The 15496-nt window shown below is 44.7% G+C and overlaps 1 protein-coding gene across 13 annotated transcripts in view; it reads left to right on the top strand.

The window, feature by feature from the left end:
• The first annotated feature begins 14073 nt into the window (after window positions 1-14073).
• MTMR3 (myotubularin related protein 3) overlaps window positions 14074-15496 on the top strand; it is a 147254-nt gene continuing 145831 nt past the window's right edge. For 6 of the 13 annotated variants that reach the window (XM_027124343.1, XM_027124342.1, XM_027124337.1 and 3 more), the window contains exon 1: window positions 14075-14237. The gene's annotated coding sequence lies outside the window, so the exon portion shown is untranslated. Of the gene's footprint in view, window positions 14238-14274; window positions 14596-15496 lie in introns of those variants that run through there. The other 7 variants (XR_003436660.1, XM_027124339.1, XM_027124330.1 and 4 more) reach the window with 3 other exon arrangements.

The raw sequence follows: 15496 nt of genomic DNA, 5'->3' as shown, positions 1-15496 counted from the left end.
TCTCAACCTTCTGGCCACAGCCCATACACCTACTGTGCGCCCCTCCTGGCGGGGCCCTTGGCCACCTCTCCTGAGCTCAAACCTTGCTCCTTGCTGCCAAAAAGGCCCTCAGGCCCAGTATGCCTTGCCTTTTGACAATCCTCTAGCTCTCCAACAGAAACTCAGAGCAGGGCTGGCAGGGCATGGAGGCAGCCCAGTTTATACATAATTGGCAATATCTCAGTTTATGATCAGGTATACCAGGAAAATTTGGGACAGGACTGAATAGTAACAGATTAGCCCCAATCTGTGTCATTTCTCAGCAATTTTTTGGGGGGGGGAGGGGCCACATCGCATGGCTTGTGGGATCCTGGTTCTATTATGCAGAAAATAAGCTACAAGGATATATCATACAACATGGGGAATATATTTTATAATAACTATAAATGGAGTATAACCTTTAAAAATTGTGAATCACTCTACTGTACACCTGTAACTTACATAATATTGTACATTACCTATACTTCAATATAAAAAAAAAAAGCAGGGACTTCCCTGGTGGTCCAGTGGTTAAGGCATTGCACCTCCACTGCATGGGGCATGGGTTCAGTCTCTGGTAGGGGAGCTAAGATCCCACATGCTGCACGGTGTGGCCAAAAAAATTTTAAAAAAATTTAAATTTTATAAAAGCAAAGCTTAAATAAATAAATAAATCAGGTTAAACATTACTCTTCCAATTGCACTCCTCTTATTTTTTTAAAAATTATTTTTGGCTGCGTTGGGTCTTTGTTGCTATGCACAGGCTTTCTCTAGTTGCAGCGAGAGGGGGCTACTCTTCATTGCGGCGTGCTGACTTCTCAGTGTGGTGGCTTCTCATTATGGTGGCTTCTCTTGTTGTGGAGCACGGGCTCCAGGCATGCAGGTTCAGTAGTTGTGGCTCACGGGCTCTAGGGCACAGGCCATTGTGGCACATGGGCTTAGTTGCTCCGTGGCATGTGGGATCTTCCTGGACCAGGGATCGAACCCTTGTCCCCTGCATTGGCAGGCGGGTTCTTAACCACTGTGCCACCAGGGAAGTCCCACACTCCTCTTTACCTTCATGTTTTATGGATTTTATGAATCAAATAAATGTATTTTCTAAGTAGTTTTAAGCTCTTCCTTCCTCCACTCCTCCTTTCTTTCTTTCCTTCCTTCCTTCTTCCCTTCCTTCCTTCCTTCCGTCCTTCCTTCCTTCCTTCCTTCCTTTTCTTAAGTATCATTGAATCTGGCCTATTCTTTTCTCCCCCCTCGGAATCACCGCACCTCTGTGACTGCTGGTTACTGAGAGGGCATCTCCACAGGCTCTTACTACCCACACCTTGGTGAATCCAAGAGCTGGGAGGCCTAGAATTCTTGATTTTGCTCTCCTCTCCGTTTCCATCCTTGGTGACCCACGGGCAGGCCTCTAATTTGTAAGTCTGGGCTTACCTGTTTGGAAAATGGGTTAAATGATTGATGCCTCCCTCAACAGGGTGTTGAAATTTAATTACCGTTTGCAGCATTGCTTAAGATGTTGAGATGAAAGGCAGTTTTAAAAGTCCGTGTTATTGGCATTAGTAATAAAGCTGAGGAATTTGTGAGTTTGCAAGGTTGTCATAACTGGGAAAAGGGGAAAAAAAAAAGGTTGATTTTATGTGGAAAAACCTTGCCCAAAAAACAGCCACAGATCCTGGTTGGTATAAATAACAAGAACATCCTGTACCTCAAAGGACTTTGCAAATTTCACATTCTTCCCTGTCCCTAAAAAGATAGAACCCACACTTCCAAAACTGAAAACAAGGAGTTACCTGGGGTTTTAAGGAAAGAAATTCAGGGGCCAATTTTTGGCTGAGACAGTTCTCAGTTCTCTTCACAATTTATAAGAAAAGCGTAGTTAAAGAACAAGTTCTTCATTTTTACCCTCAATACTTTGCTTTTTCTTTTTGCATTCTGATCACATTTCTACCAGCATAGCAGTTAACAAGGACTTTTAGAAACCTACTATTTTTGTGAACACTTTATAAGGGGAGGTTAGGATAAAATAAAAGGTTAAAACTCAGCCCATGCCCTCAGAACATTTACTGTCAAGCCAGAAGATAAATAGGAGCAAGTGGCCTATATTTAGAATTTATTTCATGGTGCCCTGTTATTAATAATAACTGCCCCCTTTGGACGTCCCAAGTCCTTTGAAATGTATTACTTCATTTGATCCACTGGCAGTGCTGGAATTACAAGCTCTGATTTGAGGTGAGGAAGCTCAGACACAAGTGACTTTTCTAAGGCCATACAGCCTGCAAGTGATGGTTTTGGGACTTAAACTTAGTCCTGGGAATTGGAATGGTCTAGGGGAATCTAGTGGAAAGATCTAGTGTTCCTTCCACTGTAGTACTGCCACACTTGGAAGCTAATCAAAGGAAAGGCCTAGCCTTTTGCCCCAGGTTCAAGGCCAGCTTAAGCCAAAGACCAATGCCATGTGGCATCTAATCAACGAGGAGCAGTGTAAAGGTTAAGGGTGTGGGTCTTGGACTCAGAGGCTCTGGTTTTGTTCCTGACTCTTACTTACTATGTGGATTGGGGCAAATGACTTGACTTTGCTGAGCCTGTTTCCTCATCTATTAAATGGAGATATAATAATAGTGTTTCTGTCTTCATTAAGTTCTCTTAAAAGAGATCATCTGTGGAGAGTGCTTAGCCCAGTGCTTGACATATCCAGTCTTGGCTAAAAGTTATCAGGTGAGACCATGTTAGGCAAATGAATGCTAAATGCACCTTTACCCCTGAAAGGAACCATCTTGGGCCAAGAACTCAAAGGAATTAAAAAAAAAAACACCACTTCAGGACTTCCCTAGTGGTCCAGTAGTTAAGACTCCACACTTCTCACTGCAGGGGGCACATGTTCGAGCCTTGGTTGGGGAACTAGGATCCTGCGTGGCACGGCCAGAAAAAAAGACCACTTTTATTTTGAGATAATTGCAGATTTACATGCAATTGTAAGAAATCGCCCCTATGCCCTTTACCAATTTTCCCCTTTATTACTATAGTACCATATCACAACCAGGAAATTGACATTGATATAATCCACCCACTTATTTGGATTTCACCAGTTTTACGTGTGTGTGTGTGTGTGTGTGTGTGTGTGTGTGTGTAGTTCTATGCAATGTTGTCACATGTGTAGGTTTGTTTGACTACCACCACAGTCAAGTTACAGAAGAGTTTCATTTCAAGCATCCCTCAGGCAACCATTTTATAGTCATAGCCTTCTCCCTTCCTCTTTGCTTCCCTAACCCCTGACAACCACTAATGTATTCTCCATCTCTACCATTTTGTCACTGCAAGAATGTTAGATACATAGAATCATCCTGTATGTAGCCTTTTAAAGTTGGCTTTTTTTGTTCAGCATAATTCCCTTGAGATCCCATGAAGTTGTTGCAGGTGTCAATTGTTACTTCCTTTTTATTACTGAATAGTAGTATTCCATAGTATGGAAGTGCCAAAATTTGTTTTACATTCAGCCATTGAAGGACATATGGTTTGATTCCAATTTGGGGCTATTATGAATAAAGTGGCTATGGACAATCATGTACAGGTTTTTGTGTGAACATAAGTTTTCATTTCTCTGGAATAAATGCCCAAGAACACAACTGCTGGGTATTTGTAAGTGTATATTTAGTTTTGTAAGAAATTGCCATACTGGACTTCCCTGGTGGCACAGTGGATAAGAATCTGCCTGCCAATGCAGGGGACGCGGGTTTGAGCCCTGGTCCAGGAAGATCCCACATGCTGCAGAGCAACTAAGCCCACGTGCCATAACTACTGAGCCTGCGCTTTATAGCTCGCAAGCCACAACTACTGAGCCCGCGTGCCACAACTACTGAAACCTGCGCGCCTAGAGCCTGTGCTCTGTAACAAGAGAAGCCACCACAATGAGAAGCTGCGCACTGCATCAAAGAGTAGCCCCCGCTCACTGCAACTAGAGAAAGCCCATGCACAGCAGTGAAGACCCAATGCAGCCAAGACGAAAGAAAGAAAGAAAGAAGGAAAAGAAATTGCTGTACTTTTTTGCAGAGTGACTCTACCATTTTACACTCCCACCTGCAACGTATAAGTGATCCAGTTTCTCTGCTTCCTCACCAGCCCTTGGTGTTATTATTATTTTTTATTTTAGCCATTCTGGTAGGTTTATTGTTATACCTTACTATGGTTTCAATTTGCATTTCCCTAATGACTAACGATGTTGAACATCTTTTCATGTGCTTATTTGCCATCTGTCTACTCTCTTCAGTGAAGCGTCTGTTCATGTCTTTAGCCCATTTTCTAATCGAATTATTCGATTTTTACTGCTGAGTTTTGAGAGTTCTTTGTCATATATGTAGTTTACAAATATTTTCTCCCAGTCTGTAGCTTGTCTTTTCGTATTCTTCGTAGGGCCTTTTGCAGAGCCTAAGGTTTTAGTTTTGATGTGGTCCAACTTATTAACTTCCTTTCATGAGTTATGCTTTTGATGTCAAGTCTAAAAAATGTTTTGCCTAACCCTAGATCTCCTTTTTTCTTTTCTAAAAATTTTATGGTCTTATATCTTACATTTAAATCCTTGATCCATGTTGAGTTAATTTTTGTACATGGTGTGTCATTTAGGTCAATGTTCATTTTTTTTGCCTAAGGATGTCCAATTGCTCTAGCAATGTATGTTTAAAAGGCTATTTTTCTTCTACTGAATTGCTTTTATACCTTTGTCAAAAATCAGTTGGGCGTATTTGTTTGGCTCTATTTCTAAGCCAAGAACCCAAAGCAATTTTGACTCAAATATTTACTACACGGTATCAGTCCATAAAATGATTGAATGAAGACGAACATGTGAAGTATTTATCAAGCAATCTAATCATCTACGTAATTAAGTGTGAAACTGTAAGAAATTGACTGTGAGTATCCTGATCATTCCAACATAGGCCCAGGGATGTGGTCCAAAGCAGCAGGTTGTATTGAAACAGGCCCTGGGACTTCCCTGGTGGTCCAGTGGTTAAGACTCTGAGCTTCCAATGCTGAGGGTGCAGGTTCAATCCTTAGTTGGGGAACTAAAATTTCCATACGCTGTGTGGTGTGGGCCAAAAAGTTTTTCTAAAAAATAAAAGAATCAGGCCCTGACTCTGGAACTATGATTCCATAATTTATCACCTGAAAGACATGGGGCAGGTGAGTGAGTTAACTAACCTCCTGGAGCCTCACCTTCTCCATGGTTCAACGGTGATAATATTACCTGCCTCACAGGATTAGTTTGTGGTGGGCAACTGAAATGAGCTGGGGAACTGAAAATGGCCAACAACGAACTTGGTCCACAGTAGCTGTAGCAAGGACAGATCTGAGGGATAGTTTGGGAGTTTTACCCCAGTTTCTCTCTCAGCCCCCTCCCAAGCAACCAAAGTAAACATCCACTGTAAGTAAAAAGTGTGTGTGATTTGTAAATGTGTTTTACAAAGGCAGCTTTGATGTCTCAAAGCTAGGAACTTCCTAGTCCCTCCCTTTAAGCAAGCTACTGCTCTTAAACCCTTCTCTTACAGAAATTGCAGAGATGCTACAGGTCCACAGTATAGGTTGGGCATCTGTTCTCATGAGCATCAGAACTTAGGACTGGCATTCAAGGGTCTTCATTTCAACCTCATCTGGTCACTAACACTGCAAATGAGGTTCATCATTTTCATTCTCTGGACATCAGCTTTTCCCTAGAAAGGGGATGAAACTTGGTCTTCATCTCCTAAGGTGGCTTAGGAGGACCAACAAATAACAAAATACAGAATACCTGGTGGATGTCCTCATGCTTAACATGTGTTAAGCTTTGTTGAGCATGGGTTCTATACTATGGCTCAGGCCCAAATCCTGCCCTTCTTCCACACCCCCGCCGCCTCTTTTTGTATGGCCTGAGATTTAAGAATTGTTTCTACATTTCAAAGTGTTGGTAAAAGAAAGAAAGGGCAGAATATGCCACAGAAATGTATGTGGCTTGCAAAGCCTAAAATATTTACTGTCTACCCCTTTACAGATAAAGTTTGCTGGCCCCTGTAGTAGAGGATAAAACTGGGGCTCAAAGAAGGGGAGGATGTCATATACCTGAGGTCACACAACAAGGAAATGGTCAAGCTATCCATCCATTCATCCATACAAAATATATAGATTGGACTCCCTTTATATGTAAGGATAAAAGGCTACAAAAGCATGGGATAGTTAGTGCAGTATTTACCAAAGTAGCTTCTGAGGAGCCCAGATCCTGGGAGTTGCCCAGAAACATGTCCTCAGCTCAAACGAGTTCTGGAAACTGAAAAGTCCATAACGTCTTCTTGAAAGGTTACTATGTATAACAGCATATCAAGGTTCTGAGAAGTCCTACAGCAAAGAAAATAATCTGGTTACCTTTGTTGAACTCAGCATGTCCCAAATTTATTCAGTTAGGAAAATTTTGTTTTGTTCTGTTTATTTTGATGATAGCTACGTAATATCATTCCTCAGAAACATTTTGGAAATTCGGAAGTTATAGGCCAATCACTTGCATTTGACAGCTGGCCTGGCCACTTTGCTGTAAGACCCTGAGCAAGTCACTCAGCCTCTTCCAGCCTCACTGGTGGAAAGCAAAGACTTATTTCCAGCTACATGTCTGATCCTCTGTTTCCTGCCTTTAGAGCCGCATTTCCCACAGAGGTGTTTGTTGGCAATCTTTCACGCTGTTGGGCTAGGGGTACAGGATTATTTTTTCTCTCTGGTTGGATATAATTCTGTAATTTCCCTGAATGACCAAGGCCCCCAGACCACATCAGCTGCCCTTTTATGCCATGTATGCCCTGATGAAGAAGGGTGGAGTGGGTTAGGTTCTAGAAGACTCAAACTTAAAAAGTCAAGAATGTAGGACTCGGGGAGACAGATGGCATACATCCGATAAAAGGATTTGTCAACATCCAGAGACTTGTCGGAACAGGGTTGATTATTTCCTAGAGGTGCTGATGAAGGAATTTGTAATATTAGAAGAATGCAACCATTATGGAATCTAGCCTGCCATCTGTGATTAACACAGCATCAAATCATAGAATTTCGGCACAATTTTAATCTTAAAATGGTAAGCCTGCAGCACAGAAAGATGCCCAAATAAACCTATACTTGCTCCAGTTGCTTGGTTTGGTGAATAGTTTCTCTTTTGCCTCTGGGTCTTTGCACGTGCTGTTCCCTCTCAAGAGTCATCTTTCTCTTGACTTGCCCAATTAACTCCAGCTTTCTTTCCAGTCTCCGTATCAATGTTACCTGGACCACTATAAGTGTGGGTGGGTTCTCTACATAACTGCTGCTGTAAATCCTGTATCTTCTCCATCAGAGCACTTATCTGCCTTCTGTTGACTTTGCCTTGTCAACTAGACCATAAGTCCCAGGAGGGCAGGGACCGATTGTGTCTTGCACACTGTTGCGTCTGCAGAGCTTGGCATTGTGCTGGACAAAGCGGGTACTCCACAAACATTGGTAACAAACCAAAAGACTGAGTGTGTATGCTCTTTGGACTCCTTGGTTCTCAGACACATTGGAGCAACTGAGGCAGCTTGGTTCTCAGACACATTGGAGAAACTGTCGAGGTGTGGCAGGTCTGGGAATGGAGCCGAGATCCTCTGACACCGGGTATAAGATTCTTTTTCATACTTCTAGACCACTTCTTAAATAACTTAATTCCTTTCCAGCAGAGCTTTTGCAGCCTTATTCTAGTCTTTCTTGTCATCACCTTAGAGGTTAAGACTGTTTCGGATAATTATTTTAAAACAAATGGGATCTTAGGGTAGAAGAAAATTTATCTAACTCTCAGGGGTAAGGAAAAACGTGTGTCTTTTGGGCCTTGAATTTAAATGAGCCAGAAAATCCCTGCTAATTCTCTTCCCTTGCTGGGTCCTGTCTGCTTCATACTTAGCAAAGGAGAAACCCAGCCTGTGTCACCCATGATTACACCCTGCTGTTTGCTCTCTTCCCCTAGAACATTAAACACCCTGAGCAGAGGGGGAAGAAGAGGTAATCTCAGGATGCCTGGCTGCCAGACGGGTGTTTGGGGCAGGCTCTCTGCTCTGGTGGGAAATGGGAGGAAGTTGAAATGTTAAGAAAAAGAAAAAAAGAAAAAAGAAAAGACTGATGGGGCTTTTACATAAAAGGAACAAGGGAGTCTCTGTTTGCTTCAACCTTTGCAAAAACCATTGGCTTTTGAGCTGAAAGACCTGGGTGCTTGATTTACTTGTTTACAGAGTGCCTTTGGGCAAGACTTTCCTCTCTCTGGGTCTCAGTTTCCCCAGCTGGCAAGGGAGTGTCTGGATGGCTTGAGCTCCCCACAGCCTCAGGGATCTGGAGGGTGCTGATGCGGCCGTGTTACATGGAGAGAGGAGTGTAGGCAGCACAGTGGTTAACCATGTGGACCCCACCTCCCGCTCCCACTGGCTAGGGCTCTGGGCAAGTTCCTCACCTCTCAGAGCCTCATCTGCATTATGGGGTGGATCGTCTGGCCCTTCCTCATTGGGTTACTGGGAACTAAAGCTCCTAGCAGTATTGTCACGGAACCAGCACTTAATAAGAGTCAACTATTATTGGGACTGCTGTCCCTGAGATGGTCCCTAACCCTGGTCTTGGTGTCCCTTGACCAGAGTTCCCTGCTTGGGACCTGGTTAGTGGGGGCAGGGCATCCCTGGCAGCACTTGGAAACTCTGGGCAGAAGGGAGCAGGAGCTATTTTCAGTGGATTCTGGTTCTATTTGTGGCTGCGAGTTGGCCCAGGCTGCAGGGAAGCTTTGGGTAGAGCAAGCTGGGCACTGAGAGGGGTGTGTCGTCTTACATCAGAGATGGTAGAGAGAGGGGGAAGGGGGACGGAAAGGAGAAAGAGGGAAGGTACCGCTCCTCTCCTATGGTTCTCGCTCCCCTCCATCCCTTTCTATCCTCTCCTTGCCAATTTCATCTCTTCTGCTTTCCCTGGGGGAATTTAGAGGGGGCGACTGGCCTTTCAAGGTGGATTTAGTTAGCAACATGAAGCAATCCATCAATCTGGTTGACACAGTGTTCCCAAAAAACAGCACTGATTTTCTTAGGCTGAAGTGGGATTCGTATCCCCAGCAGAACTGTGCAGTATTTACTAAAGTGTGAGTGGTGTCTAAACCACCAAACATCTAAATCATTTATCAGAGTGTAGAGGAAGCACTCTCATTTCCCCACTGGACCCTGGGGTGGTACCTGTTGAACCCCTCGTCCCCAGCTTCTTAACCTCTCTGGGCCTCAGTTCCCTCATTTATGAAATCAGTGCGGGGAGTGGGGAGGTCTTGGCAGAGAGACATATTTGGAGCTCTTGAGTCCTTTCCAGCTGCAATTCTGTGATTCTCCTGAAGCTGAATCCTTTAATCAGAGCATGGTTGGTAGGACTGGCAGGCTGCAGAGAGAGGATGACATCCTACTCTGTGATTTTCTGGATGAGAAAACTGAGGCCTGGAAGGTGGGGTCAGTTCAGGCAGTGGGTCAGTGGTTCAGCTGGGTCACGAATCCAGGCCTCCTACCTCCTATTGCAGCAGGTCTTCCCTGACACTGGACTGCTGGGTGCCTCTTCCTGGGAGGAGGACAGGAAGCACATCTGTACACAGGCTAACTTATTTAATCACCACAATAATTCATTTTCCATATGAAGTCACCCACATAGAAGGTTTGGTGGCAGGTCTGCCCAATTAAAAAACTCCATCACTATTTCAGTGTTTCCCAAAGACCAGTCATTTGAGTACTATCCTTATGAATTTTTGACATAATCAGCTTTGTACTAATATTTATATCACATTTTTCTTTAAATCAACTCCTCACTTTACATAAATAAATGTAGTCTCATCCTAAGCAAAGATATCTGTGATACTGAGTTTGATCTGTTATATTTTTCCAAATATATATTAAACATAACTATTTAAATTAAAAAATCTATGTGCTGACTAAAAATGTCTTTGCAGTTGAGTAACTCCAATGAATATGGCAGTGGTTCTCAAACTTGTTGGTTTCTTTAAAATTATTGATAAATAATAATAAAGAAAGGGACTTCCCTGGTGGTCCAGTGGTTAAGACTCCGAGCTTCCACTGTAGTGGGTGCGGGTTCAATCCCTGGTCAGGGAACTAGGATCCCTACAAGCCGTGCTGCACGGCCAATAAAATAAAATAAAATAAAATAAATAAAATTATTGAGGACCCTGAAGAACTTTTGTTATGTAGGGTATGTCAATTGATATTTACCTTGTTAAGAATTAAAACTGACAAGATATTAAATTACTTATATTCATTAAAAGATAACATGGTTTAAAAATAATATTGTAAACCCATGACATGGTAATATAAATAACATATTTTTGTGAAAAACGACTCTATTTTCCAGAACAAAAAATTTAATGAGAAGAATGGCATTGGGGACTTCCCTGGTGGTGCAGTGGTTAAGAATCCGCCTGCCAGGACAGGAATAAAGACGCAGACATAGAGAATGGACTTGAGGACACGGGGAGGGGGAAGGGTAAGCTGAGACGAAGTGAGAGAGTGGCATGGACATATATACACTACCAAATGTAAAATAGATAGCTAGTGGGAAGCAGCCACATAGCACAGGGAGATCAGCTGGGTGCTTTGTGACCACCTAGAGGGGTGGGATAGGGAGGGAGACGCAAGAGCGTGGGGATATGGGGATATATGTATACATAGAGTTGATTCACTTTGTTATACAGCAGCAACTAACACAACAATGTAAAGCAATTATACTCCGATAAAGATGTTAAAAAAAAAAAAGAATCCACCTGCCAATGCAGGATACATGGGTTTGAGCCCTGGTCTGGGAAGATCCCACATGCCATGGAGCAACTAAGCCCCTGCGTCACAACTACTGAAGCCCAAGCGCCTAGAGCCTGTGCTCCACAACGAGATGCCACCACAATGAGAAGCCCATGCACCGCAACAGAGTAGCCCCCACTCACGGCAACTAGAGAAAGCCCGCGCGCAGCAGCAAAGACCCAGCGCAGCCAAAAATAAATAAATAAATATATTAAAAAGAGGAAAAAAAACGAATGGCATTGTTTTACACATTTGCAGGTCTTATTAAAGTTTGACTTAATACAGGAATTCTGCATTCTCCTTTCTGCTTCTGCATTCAATCTGTCAGTTTTTTTCATTGAAATACATGAAGACAATCCAGCCTCATACAATTCAGATGGTTGTGGATATTCTTTTTTTGATACTATGCTAAAACTTGAGAAGAGGTAGTTTCTTAAAGTTTAGTTGCGTAAATTCATTTGAATGAATCTTTTGTACTCAGTTACACTAAACTCCATTGGTTTATCTTGCATTTTGAATAGATCTTTTATTCATGCATGATTTGGTAACATCATGAATTGGTCATTTAGAAAATATTGGTTCATTGGGTTATGTGGCTCTTCCAAATGTAGCCATGGTTTATTATACAGTATCAATATTTCACTTTTGTTAATATTACTACCCATCTAAACAAATGAGGACACGCAAATAGTGATCTTATGTGCACACAGAAATTCCTCCTACATCCTATATGCTAGTTGAGGATTCCTTAGCCCAAGTTAAAAGGCAAATACGGTGACACTCTGTCTAAAAAGAGGTCAAAGTGATATGCCAAAAGTCTGCCTTCTTCCGTCGTATTCCTGGGGAGTTGTGGGATTGGGTGAGTGGATGTTAACAGCATATTGGCTGAATATCTTCCTCGAGACAACTCATTGGGAGCTAGCCAGCCTATGGCTGGGCTGTCCTGGAGTCAGGTACTAGCTTCCATCCAATCAGAGACCACCAACTATGGAACCCTATCCTTCACCCATTGCCTGAGCAGAGGCCTAGGTAGCAAAACGTGTGCCCCGAGGGGACTGAACTTGATGGGAACCTTATTTTACTGGGCAATAGGAGAAACAGGTGGGAAAACCTGTTCATCTGTTCTTTTGTACTTACTATTTCCTCTCTCATACTTTAAAGGCTATAATCATATAACAGTAAAAGGAAAGCTGGATAGCAAATTATAAATAAAGGTGCAGAGTTGAGGTGGGAGGGAAAGTCACCGTTAATATGTGGATTTGAAGGGCCAACAGCAGGCCACCACTGAGCTTCAGATTTAGCCCTGGGCTTTCTGGAAGCCAAGGTGAGAAGATACACAATCAGCTGCCTAACACTAATTATCAGAAAGGAAGTGCACCTGTATCTGTGAGCAACGTAGTCAGAGAATATTGCCTGCTATATCAGTAAACAAAGGATGTTGTGGCCATCAAGCCATCAGCCATTGTAGCCACCTTCTTTACGGTGCTGCAAGGGATTCAGGGTGGAGAAAACAGGTTACTGGCTCCAGTTCGTTAAGGTGCATATCAAAGAAATGATTTCAATGAGCCCAGACTCCTGCATCTTCCCATGCATAGTAAAGTGCTAAATTCACTAACTTGAGATGTCTGTTTTTTCTTCAATTAACGGTAATCTTTTGATGTTCTGACTCCCTGTTTTTTTGGTGCAAAAATTCCTATATATTCTGGCTCCTCCCTTACCTCTTTGGAACAGTCCCCAGAGGTATCAGAGAGGCTGAGAATAAAACATATTCTCAACTTTTAGGTTGTGCAATTTTTTTTCAGCTGACAGAGTAGAGCAAAGCCTTTCCTAACTTTGAACTCTAATGTAGTTTCTTACTTGGGATTTTATTTCAGGCAATGATGCCACAGAGTTGGCAGTACAGCCTGGTGGGTGGGAGCATAGCTTTTGTTGTCAGTTGGGTTTGGGTTTGACATATATATATTTTTAAATAAATTTATTTATTTAATTTTTTGGTTGCGTTGGGTCATTGTTGCTGCATACGGGATTTTCTCTGGTTGCAGCGAGTGGGGGTGGGGGGCTACTCTTCGTTGCAGTGTACGGGCTTCTCATTGTGGTGGCTTCTCGTTGCGGAGCACAGGCTCTAGGGCGTGGGCTCCAGTAGTTGTGCACGGGCTTAGTTGCTCTGCGGCATGTGGGATCTTCCTGGACCAGGGATCCAACCCATGTCCCCTGCATTGGCAGGTGGATTCTTAACCACTGCACCACCAGGGAAGCCCCTGGGTTTGATTTTTAAAAAACTTTTAGTGCATCTTATCCTGGGCTGCAGTTTCTTCATCTGTAAAATGGTGATAATAACAGTATCTACTTATTCGAGCTGTGAAGATTCAATTAGATGAGTTGTATAAATATTAGCTATTAGTTAATCAAGAAATTTCCCACTGCTTGTCATGAGCAGTTCTAGGTGCTGGGGGTAAAGTGATGAACCAAACAAAGATCTTTATCTTCAAGTAGCTTTTACTTCAGAATGGGATAAAAAGACAAAAAACACGAAAAACAGGTAAATAATTGCACAGAGTACTGTGGAAAAAACGGTACAACAAATGCAAGGATAGATTTCATTTGACTGGTTCTCGCAGCCATTTTCCAGAAAAGTCAAAGGTATAATGTTAAAACGTAACTCTGATGAGGTGAATGTTAGGGCCTGAGGTTAATTCAGTCCTGGTGTGTAGAATTCTTCTACAGGCTATTGAGTGTGGGTTACAAGTTTGTTTTTTGCTTGTTTGAAAACTCACTTCTTCCAGCTGTGCTTTGGTGCAAGCAGTCTGAAATTGTATTGAGTAGAACCTTGAGCACACTATACTTAACTTGCATTACATTAAATTAGTTTTATCCTCAGCACAATTACAGGTGAAAGACACTACTATTGTTCTAGCGTTGTCTTGCCCAGGGCTCTAGAGCTAGGAAAAGATGCCTCCCAAAAATCTGTGGGACCACCTTTGGTTTTCTTCTTCGCCCATTACCCACCCGTTTCTCTCCTTCGCCAGCTGCGCTTCCCAGCCAGCCCCTCGCTCGCCCCGGGCGCTCGGCTGATCAGCAACCCCGCTCACCCCGGGGGCGTGGTAATCGGCCCAGACCGCGCCCCCTCCCCCGCGACGGCCCGCCCTCTTTTCCCCTGACCGCCGGCTGAGAGGCCGAGCGTGCGCGCGCGCCCCCGCTCGCGGCCCGGCTCTGTCTCGGGAGCGTGCTCTGTGTGGCCGCCGCCGCCATGTTGTTGTGGTTGTGAGAAGGCGGTGGCAGAGGAGCAGCCGGTCGAGACGCTCTAGCGGCCCAGGCCCTGCCCCCCGCCGGCCCTGGCTGGGAGCCTTGTGGGGTGGCGGAGGAGGCCGTGCCGTGACGGGCCTCGCCATGTCCTGCCGCCCGGTAAGGAAGGCCCCCCTCCCGCCCCGTCTTCTCCGGGGGTCAGGAGGAGCTGGAGGAGGGGCGGGCCTCGGCCCGGGTGCGGCGGCTGTCACCCTCTGAGGAGGCGGCGGCGGCCCGCGGGGGGCTGGGGACGGCGTGCGTGGCCTGGGGAGGGTGGCCCGGGCGGCGGCCGCGGCCGCCAGAGGGAGGCGCGGGGAGCGGGAGCTCAGCGGCCCGGCGCGGCCCGGACCCTCGGCGCGGAGGAGGCGGGGTCCAACCCGGGCTGCCTTCCTGAACTTGGTGGGGAAGGGCCCACGGGGCTAGGGGTGTGAGGCGCTACATCGCAGCGTCCGGGGAAATGTCTGCGGACCCCCGGGAGGTGAGTGTGCGCCCCTCGCCCCGACCGGGTCTGTGGGAGTCCTCCATGGCGAGAGGCCGGAGGTCGGGGGCCACGGAGCCCCCGGGGCGAGCGGAGCGGGCCCGGGACTTGTGGGAAGGAGGAGTGGCCGCCTTACTGTGCAGCAGGGCATCACCCTGACCTGGTAGTGCTTGGGTGGGAAGGATGGTTCGGAGGCGGTTGAGAGAGCTCAGCAACACTGGTCAAACAGCTCCACGAAAGATTGCAGAGTAATTTCTCAGATGAAAATCGTGCCACTAAATGTATTGAATCCTGCTGCTTAGGACCCCTAAGATAATATTGTTGGTTGTACTTTGGGCTGGAAAACTTCCTTCAAAATAGTGGGGTAAATTTTATGGCCGTTTTAATAAACTCATCGGGGGTCTGATAGTCTCACCTGTGAGTTTTGCACATTAGCTATTGTTGGGTAATGATGGTCAGGTGTCGTCTCCAGACTGAGGCCTAAATTCTTAACCGTTTTACTATCTTGACATACACTTTGTTATCTGACAGTATTTTTTCACAATGAGGGAAAAAAAGTTGGCATGCCCTTCCAGTTGAGCTTCACCCTCGTTTCTCATAATGTCGACAACAGTGCCATCGAGGCCTGGGTTGAATTAGGTGAGATGATTTTTTTTTAATGTAAAGTAGTCGTGACTTGTACAGGAAGAGGTGTTGGGGACCTTCCCCTTTCAGATCCAAGGCTGTTTCAGTAGGGCAAGAGACAAGACGCGTGTTGCTTTTTGCTCAGAGACCAACTAAGGTAAGGTGTGTTGGTGGCAAGCAGAAAGTCTTCTTTTCCAAGGCCTGTGACTTGGGTGGGTAGAAGAGCTTAGAGAATGACACTGTTTTGAGTAAACCCAGTACAGTATGTGTCATTTAA

The sequence above is a fragment of the Aethalodelphis obliquidens genome, unplaced genomic scaffold (genome assembly GCF_003676395.1).
Source record: "Aethalodelphis obliquidens isolate GAN/ISIS:26980383/991018 unplaced genomic scaffold, ASM367639v1 scaffold28, whole genome shotgun sequence".
NCBI lineage: Eukaryota > Metazoa > Chordata > Mammalia > Artiodactyla > Delphinidae > Aethalodelphis > Aethalodelphis obliquidens.
This window is presented reverse-complemented; position numbering and strand designations above follow the sequence as displayed.